The sequence below is a fragment of the Nannospalax galili genome, unplaced genomic scaffold, assembly GCF_000622305.1.
Source record: "Nannospalax galili isolate Female #2095 unplaced genomic scaffold, S.galili_v1.0 scaffold1025, whole genome shotgun sequence".
NCBI lineage: Eukaryota > Metazoa > Chordata > Mammalia > Rodentia > Spalacidae > Nannospalax > Nannospalax galili.
The window spans coordinates 2,887,378-2,894,602 of record NW_008353598.1 but is presented as its reverse complement, the minus strand read 5'-3'; positions in this window follow the sequence as shown (position 1 = coordinate 2,894,602).

Below are 7,225 nucleotides of genomic sequence, written 5' to 3'. Positions count from 1 at the left end.
CTTTCTTTCTTTCTTTCTTTCTTTCTTTCTTTCTTATGGGCCTTTTTGCCATGCATCATTAATTTTTTTTTAATTTTTTAATTTTTATTTTTTATGTGTATGTGTGTATTGCCTGCGTGTAGGCAATGCATCCATGCTGTGCAATGCCCACGGAGGTCAGAAGAGGCTGTCAAATTCCCTGAGACTGGAGTTATGGACAGTTGTTAGCTGCCGTATGGGTGCTGGGATTTGAACTAGGGTCATCTGCAAGAACAACCAGTGTTCTTAACCGCTGAGTCTTGGTGCGTTCAGTCCCTAGTAGTCCCTAGTAGTAGTTCAGTCCCTAGTAAAATATTCTCCAGCCCAGAATATTGTATTATTTTTTAATTTTATGTGTATGAGCATATTGCCTGCTTGTGTGTAAGTGTACCCCTGTCATGCAATGCCCGCAGAGGTCAGAAGAAGGTGTCATAGCCCCTGGAACTGGAGTTACGGACAGTTCTTAGCTGCCATGTGGGTGCTGGGATTCAAACCCAGTTCTTCTGCAAGAAGTCAGTGTTCTTAACCACTGAGGCATCTCTCCAGCCCACATCATTCTTTTTTTAAAAAATATTATTTATATTTTATGTGTATGAATATTTTGCCTGAAGGTCTGTAAGTTCACCTGTGTCATGCAATGCCCATGGAGGCCAGTGAGGACATCAAATCTCCTGGAACTGGAGGTATGAACAGTTGTTAGCCATCATGTGGATACTGAGAACCAAACCTGGATCTTCTGCAAGAGAAGTCAGTCCTTTTAACTGCTGAACCTTCTCTCCAGCCTTACCATTCTATGTTTTAAAAAATGTTTTATTTTTATTTATTTATTTTTTATTTATATTTTATGTATATGAGTGTTTTGCCTGCAGGTATGTAAGTGCACCTGTGTCGTGCAATGTTTGTGAAGGCCAGAAGAGGGTGTCAGATCCCCTGGAACTGGAGTTATGGATGGTTGTTAGCAACCATGTGGGTGCTGGGAACTGATTGTGAGTTCTGTAGAACACGTTTGTGTGTGCGTGCATGTGTGTGTGTGTGTGTGTGTGTGTGTGTGTGTGTGTACATGTGAGTGCAGGTACTTGCTGAAGCATAGTATCCCTCCAGAGCTGGAGTCACAAGCAGTTGTGAGCAGCCCAACATGGGTTCTGGGCAGTGAACTCATGTCCTCTGAGACAGCATCAAGTGCTCTAAACGGCTGAGCAAGTTTTTCAGTCCCCTATTCTTTTGTAGAAAGATTATTTTCCATTTTTAAAATTAGAACCCACCAGCACCATGCATCATTTGAAGGCTTGATAGCAATGTATCTCACAGTTCTCATCTAGCATCTACTGAATTAGAAACTGCACTTTAGCAGGATCTCCAAGACTCACAGTGACACCAAGGCTTGAGAAGCCCTAATTTGTCATGTTGAAGTTCAATTCTTGCATTTTTCTCTTCAATACACCTCAATAAATCTTTCCTTTATATTTTCCTTTGAAGCCACTATTTTCAAGGTTGCCAATTTCCTTCACAAAGTTAAATCCAAAGGTCAGTTTTCAGTTCTCATCTTTCTGGATCTTTCCATCATTAAGTGTGGCTGAAATCTCCATTTCTTAGGCATCTTCATTTAAAGTCGGCTGTTCAAGAAGTTTCATTTTTTGGTGTCCTTTCTCTCTCCACTTACTCTCTAACTGATCTCATGTAGTTCTCATAGAATCTGTGGATATGGCATCTCATGTTGCATAGTTCAAGGCTTAGGGCAAATAGTAACTTCTCAACGGAATATTTACTTTACATTAATTCCTGGAAGGAATAATCACTCTTCCTTACAGTGGGTGCTCCCAGCACTTTGTACTTTTAGCTTCTTGCTTTTTCTATTTTACTTCACAGTTTCTTTTTAAGCTCCTTGATGGCAAAATCCATATCACATTTGCTTTTTTATTCCACAGTTCATCTGTGATATAGAATTTCTCTGCAGTAAGTGTTCAATAAATGCTTATCAAAGAGAATTTCCCTCACACTTGAGGCCCTTAAATATTCTTTTTTGTGTATTGTTATTTTTTATGTTCTTTAAAAATTTTAAGCATTTTATTATTTTAATTTTAAAAATTTATGTGTATGAGTGTTTTGCCTGCATGTATGTAAGTGCACCATGTATGTGCAATGCTGGTGAAGGCCAAAAGAGGGCATCAAATTCTCCTGGAACTGGAGTTACAGATGGTTATTGGCCACCATGTGTTTTGCTAGGAGGTGAAACCTGGTCCTCTGCAAGAGCTGCCATCGCTTTTAAATCACTGAGCCATTTCTCTAATCCCATATTTCAATGTTAATTTTATTGATTGATTTAATTTTTTGAGACAGGATCTCACTATGTAGCCAGGGATGGTCCAAAGCTCATAGAAACCTGCTTTTTTATGACTCTGAAGTGTTGAGATTACAGGTGTGAGCCACCATGCCCGTCAATAGGCTTAGTACTATTAGTTTCTTGGGTTCTGGAAACCTCCCCATAACAGGCCAACCATTTTGCAACCAATCTCCATCAGTCTATTTTGTAAAGAGCTAAAAATATGGATGAAAGAAGAGATGGCTGTCACTCACTGGGTTTGTGAAGTGTCCTTTCCGGATCAATGTAGTGAGACCCATCCACAGAACACTGAACAGAGAGTAGAACTTAAAAGGGGCAGCATGTATAGGGAATGATGAAAGCTACAAAGTACTGCTTTACTCCAGTTCTGGCAGACTTCCTCTCCTCATCGGCCCCTTGGTTCTATGGGGTCATCACAGGGAGGCCTTCCCTGGTCTCCTTTCCTGAAGTATACTTCCCAGTCACACTCTGACTGCTCATGCTGTTCTGTTTCTGTAGTTTTAAAAATTGTTTCACAATAGTCTGAAATATTTATTTCCATGTTCATTTCTTGCCTCATTTGCCTTACGGTTTATGGTTATCAAGAAATTACACATAGAAGAATATGTGTGCCTGGCATGGGTATGTTTGATGAATTTTGCTGAATGAATGAATGAATGAATGAATGAACAAATAAAGGCATCCTGAGAACTCAAAGGACTTTTGACCTTAAACCTCTTCTTTGAGAACTGAGTTTAAAGTACTAAATTAATCAGGGTGAGTGATGGCTCAATGGGTATAGGCATTTGCCACCAAATCATCTGAGTTCTATCAATGGGGTCCACATAGTGGAAGGAGAGGACCAATTCCCACAGGTTGCTCTTTTACCTACACACTTGCTGTGGCAGACACACACCACCCCTCCCCTCCACAACAAATTAATTAAATAAATAAATATAATTTTAATACAAAATTATGTTAAAGCTTAGTGCTGTGTTGGCGGCATATGCCTGCAGTTCTAGCACTTAGGAAGCACAGGTGCAGACTCACTCACTGCAAGCTTGAGGCCAACCTGGTCTACCTACATAATGAGCTGCAGCCCTGTTTGGGTTTCATATTATAACTTGTCTCAAAAATACAGCAAAGAAATAATCAAAAGACAAAAAATGAAAACAAACAACCTCTGCTCCCCCCCAAAAAACCAAACTCGGTAATGTGGACCTATGGAGAAGAATTTTAATTACTTTAATGGGATAAAGGCAGTCAAATAAAAGCTCAAAGAGAAATCAGATCTTAGAATGACAAAAGATTTAGAAAACACTCAGGCAATCAGCACGCTAAGGTGACTATACTGTTCATTTCTGGCTTTGTACTTGCCGTTCAACAAATATTCTCCAATGTACTAACTTAGCAGTTTATTTGGCACAAATGTTATATGCGTAACCAGTATAATATAATCACCAGGTTTCTGATCTTCCTAGAGTGAGAGATTTTAAATAGGAAGAGAGTATAAAGATGATTAAGATTGATTGAGATGTTCTGTATGAAATACACACAAATTCAATAAAAAATTGAAAAAAATAGAAGAGGCTGTCGGATCCCCTGCATGACACGGGTGTTCTTTCCTATATGCAGGCAATACACACAAACACATAAAAATAATAAATAAAATAAAATAATTGAAAGATATATATATTCCCACCAGAAACTGTGTGGTACTTCAAAACATGGCAAAGAATTACAATCAAGCATTTAAACCAATGTGTGACTTCAAGTCAGCAACTTTGATTCTACATGGGAACTCATCAGGGTTTGGGATGTCAGACTGCTCTCCAGATCTACTGACGTGGAGCCTAAATTTTAATAAAACACCCAGGACATTTATATATGCACTCAAGTCTCAGAGCAGAGTAATAGATCCATGTCTATGAGTGCATGAGCTGGAGCCAAGGAAGAAATAACGAATGGCAGGTTCTATAATAACAAGGGTGAATAGAGGGCAAAGACTGAAGTCAGGGGTGGGGGTGGGGGCAGTGTTTCTGGGCAGTGAGCTAAGGGGAACAAATGACCTAAATAAGGCTTAAATAGTATTCATTTTCACCTTGTGCTAAAAATAGGACGAAGACACAGACATCATTGAATCTAGTGACTAGGCTAAGATAGCACAGGTGTTTGGCATCAGACAGAGAATGGAAGGCAGATTTATTTTCTGACATGATTGTAAAGAAACATGCCACTTTTTTTTTTTTTTAAGGCAGGGTCTCTGTAGCCCAGGCTAGCCATGGCAATCCTCCTGCTTCCTGCCTCAGCCTCCTGAGTGCTGCAGTTTACAGCCGTGAGCCATCAAGCCTGGCTTGAAACATACTTTTTCTCCATTGAAAGTCTTAATTCAATTTTTAATGGTACTTCATGAAGCTTTTTCTTTCTTCTTTTTTTCCCTTTTCATGTGTGCCTGTGTGCAGCCTGCTCAGCAACCCAGAATCTCCAGAATCAGCTCCAAGTTCTCTGTGTGTGCACAAATGTGTGTGTGTGTGTGTGTGTGTGTGTGTGTGTGTGCGTGTGTGTGTGTACATGCATGAGGAGAGATGCCATTGTAGTTTAGAAGACAAGGATCCTCTGGAGTTGGAGTTATAGGCAGTTGTGAGCTCTCATATGTGGGTGCTGGAACTGAACATGGGTCCTGAGCAAGTGCAGTGCTGTGCTGCTGAGCCATTTATCCAGCCTCTCCATTTTGCTTTAGAGACAGCGTCTTTCATGGAACTTTGTTTTGGCTGTGCTGACTGGCTAGTAATTCCCTAGTGTCTGGCTGTCTCCACCACCCAGTGTTTCTACCACCCTCTGCCTCATCCAGTTTTTTTTATTTGTAGGCACTTAACCCACTTCCTCAGCCCTAGGCTTCCTGAATTTTCTCAAGGTTTCCAATGCATTTGAGGTAGAAGGTGAGTCAGAAAGTAACAGATTTGGTTTTGTGCAGAAGGTCAGTTTTTATTGTACAGAAGACAAGAGGAAAAAGTTAGATAGTGGGAGAGAAAGTTTGAGTAGAGGATGTATGGGATGAGGGCTGATGAAATAGTGGCAGGTTCTTATATATGTTTTTATATAAGAAGAGATTTGCTTTCCCCTTATTGAAGAGAACATAAATTATTTTAGAGATGTTATTCGGGAACAAAGCAAAGAACTTAAATTGTGCTCAAGTAGACCTTCAGCCTGGGCAGGGGACTCATATTCTGAGATAAAATTTCAGGATGAAATAGATCATGCTTATCTGCTTAGATCTCAGGAGTTAAGGTGATTTACTAATGCACTATATTGCCGTGACAACTTTATGAAGTCACTTTAAGCTTTCCTATATTTTTAATTAGAAGTCATTTAGCCAGTCCCTCTTCTCCTTGGCAGCAATGGACTTAAATAGCTATGGAATAAAAAATGAATAATGAGTAGTGCACTCCCCTCCAAACATCCCAGATTGATTAAAGAGAGATAGTCGTTCCCTGTATATTAAAGACTTTTCTCAAGCAAAGGTTCAAGAAACGGAGTTTTACACACCAACTTTCAGTATTTTTCAGTTTTAACAGTCTGCAGGACATGGATCCTGACACAGTGTTTTGTACTGAGTAAGTCATTCCTGTACTGTCCATCCTACTCATGATTTTAAATGAGAATATGGAGAATTACAAGTCAGGAGAATGAACTTCAAGGATCCATTTCTGTTTGATATTTTTCACTTGAATCCACTGTTGTCTAACTGTATGCATTCTGGCCTGCAAGGGCAGGCTAGGAAGAACAGAAGGTCTTGTGGATACAGCATCACCTATGATTGATATCTCACACAACTTTACCTCTGACTTTTCTATAAATCATCAAGGTCTGGTGGATGTAGGAACTTCATTCGGAGTTCTAGTGCTGCTGTAATAAAGCACTGGGGTCTGAAGTCTATGATCAAGATATCCAGGGGGTTGGATTCTCCTGAGGCTTTCAAGGCTTGTAGGTGGCTGCCTTCTAAGTGTATCTTCACATGGTCTTCTTTTGCACGTCCACATTTCCTTTTCCCATAAGGTTACTGACCACATTGCATGAGGAGCAGCCTTCATGAGTTCATTTTAACTCACCTCTTTTAAAAGTGTGCTGTTGCAAAATGCAGTCACATCTGAAACACTGCAGATGAAGACTTTGACAAATTGGAATTTTGGTGGAAGATATTTCTCAGCTCACAACACAAACAAACATTTCATCAGCTATGAAGATCCAAGGACAGGACTTTCAAAGAATTATGAGACTTGGGCTCCTCAACCCAGCACTGCCCTATCTTTCACTCCTCTAAGCCTCCTATCAATAAGGGTCTCTTGCCACCACAGGAATTCAAAAATGAAATATGAAGATTGTTTTCTATGAAGGTGTTCCCCTAACTCACTGCCCATTTTCTGGGGAATTTTTCTTAGTGGTGTGAGTCTCATTATGAACACTGGATTGGAAAAAGCTTTAGAGAGGTGTCTGGTGATGGCCAACTGTGTCATTCACAAATATACCCTGAGTCTCAATTCAAACCTTGGGTCAGAGATATCTGTGCATGAAGGACACCTTTTACTGTGTATAAAGGCACCATTTGCCTCTCTGTGCACCTATCCATCCATCCAACCATCCATTCAGCAGAGATCAACCAACTAAGTATAAAAAAAGCTTTAGAGAGGTGTCTGGTGATGGCCAACTGTGTCATTCACAAATATACCCTGAGTCTCAATTCAAACCTTGGGTCAGAGATATCTGTGCATGAAGGACACCTTTTACTGTGTATAAAGGCACCATTTGCCTCTCTGTGCACCTATCCATCCATCCAACCATCCATTCAGCAGAGATCAACCAACTAAGTATAAGGGATAAAAATTGTTA